Here is a 2,410-nt window from a genome sequence, read left to right on the forward strand (position 1 = left end):
TTCTCTACCAAAAATATAAAATTAGCCACGTGTGATAGCACATACGCATAATGCCAGCTACTTGGGAGGCTGAGGCAGGAGAATTGCTTGAACACGCGGCAGTGAGAGTTGTAGTGGGCCAAGTTTGTAACCACTGCATTCCAGCCCTGGCAACAAGAGCAAAACTCCATTGGAAAAAAAAAAAGACAGAAAGAAAGAAAGGAGGAAAGGAAGAGAGAAAGAGAGAGAGGGAGGGAGGGAGGGAGGGAAGGAGGGAGGGAGGGAGGGAGGGAGGGAGGGAGAGAGGGATGAAAGATAGGAAAAGAAAAAAGAAAAGAAAAGGAAAAGAAAAGAGAGAGAAATAAAGAAAATTCCATTACACACGTAGTGGCTAATCTTCCCAGAATATTTTAACAAAAATATTTGTTTTAACTTAGAAGTGCTCATAAATGGTTATTATTTATATTTTTGGTCACTATTTTTTTTTTTGTAAACTACATATTAAAGCCCATAAAACTGTTAATTTTTACTGCCCGTGTATTTTGAGAAAGACTAAATAAGTCACTTTATGCTCTTATTGAAATATCAAACATTTTTATGAACTAGGACAAGGCAGTACCTAATTACAAAGAAAATATAACAAAGGTAAAATAAAACATGACCCTACTTAAAGTATTCTTCCTCTAATCCTCTTGTCAAAGCTGTCGTAGATAATTTTTTAAAAATTTGCAGTCACAGCTAATATGTTACAAAATATATAAGAAAATAATAATTGAATACCATATAAGTAAAGATCAAAATTAGTTTCAAAATTAAAAATAAAACTTTATTTATTTATTTTACCTGTTGATACATAAAGCCTGTTGGATGAGGATATAATGGAGCATCTTCTGTTGGAGAGGACTTACGCTCATCTAAGGCACCTTGGTCATCTGGCTGCAGATTATAAATATTTTAAAATATTGATAATTTGATTATAAAAGTAACTTTATACCTTCTATTTAATTTTCTTCATTTAGAATACACTTTTAATAAATGCAGACAAGCTGGCATCTTTAACATCTTCACAACTCCTGCAAATGATTTATTATTCAGGGAAAAATCTGAGTTATTTTAGCTACATAGTTTCTAGTCCATTTCACACAAGTCATTTCCAAAAGGAAATTGACTTTTCAAGACCAAGAAAACCAATGCTAACCATTTAATAAAATACATATTTTAAGGGCAATATTAATACATAAACATAGGCTCACACATTTAAAAATTACTTCTCTGTCTCCCAGATTTATCTGCTGCCCTTTGGGGTTTTCCCCCATCCCCTTAGCTAGATAAAGTTCTCAAGCATTTGTAACTGTCATCCTAGCACTGTTTGATCTTTCTAAGAAATAGCCATTTGATGTCTTATTCTTTTCTACTGGAGGAGACCAATATTTGTAGGCACACTGAATTGTTTCCAATACATGGTCTTCTTTCAAGTTTCTATATCCACTAAATGAGTCAAATTTCTTTCTTTTCTTTTATTTTTCCACGGGAAAATGCAAATACAGTCCTTCACTTCCACAAATTATGCAGCTGCATTTCCCACATTTGGGTAAACCGCAGGGGTCAGCACATCCAGAGTTCAATAGATCTGCCTTGTCCTGGGAAAACCACCATCGTGATTATGATATCTCCTCTGGCAGGGAAGTATCCATTTTCTTTTTATGACTTCGATTTTCCTTAGAACGAAAATACAACTACAACTATAAATGTGATAGAATTTTTTAAAAATTTCAGTATCAGGTTAAAATGTTAATTTCAATCATCCATGATTACTCTCTTATAAAAAATTTCTTAATTCTGACACAGGCTTCTACAAAATTGTGAGAAAAACACTATGGTAAACAATGAAACAACTACTAAATAAAGCTACCATACATTTTATGCACTGATATGCTCATTTTTGGTATTGACTCTTAGAGCGTTCTATTGTATTTAACAGCCATTCTAGGTCTTCTGGAATTTTATTATGTGCACTATGAGCTTTAAAAATAAGCAGATAAAAAAATTTGTAATATCTAGTAGTAGCTTATATTTTACTGCCTAATATGTGCCATTCAGAACAAGTTTTTGAGTTAATATAACTAATACTTGAGTTAGTTTCCTAAGCGGGTAGCATTAGGAAATCCATTTAACAAATAAAAAATCAATTACAGTTAGGAGAAATACTTTGCAAAATATTACAGATTTAGCCATTTGAGGAGGTAGCTAGCAATCTGACTCAAATATCTGCCCTCTTGGCATATTACAAATTTAAAATGTTTTGGCTAAATATACTATCCACGCATTACTACAAGTGAATTAAATACAGTAATGCTATATTACTTTTCATCATTCTGTCTTTTATTCTATACCTAGGATTATGCTCTGTGGCCGAGGCTGGACTACAGTG

At 33.0% G+C, this 2,410-nt stretch overlaps 1 non-coding gene across 1 annotated transcript; it reads right to left on the reverse strand.

Moving 5' to 3' along the window:
• Positions 1–1,505: 1,505 nt before the first annotated feature.
• Positions 1,506–1,669, reverse strand: LOC139361010 (U1 spliceosomal RNA). Its single transcript, XR_011618582.1, has one exon. It is a non-coding gene; the product is annotated as a U1 spliceosomal RNA (small nuclear RNA).
• Positions 1,670–2,410: the final 741 nt, after the last annotated feature.

The sequence above is a fragment of the Macaca nemestrina genome, chromosome Y (genome assembly GCF_043159975.1).
Source record: "Macaca nemestrina isolate mMacNem1 chromosome Y, mMacNem.hap1, whole genome shotgun sequence".
NCBI lineage: Eukaryota > Metazoa > Chordata > Mammalia > Primates > Cercopithecidae > Macaca > Macaca nemestrina.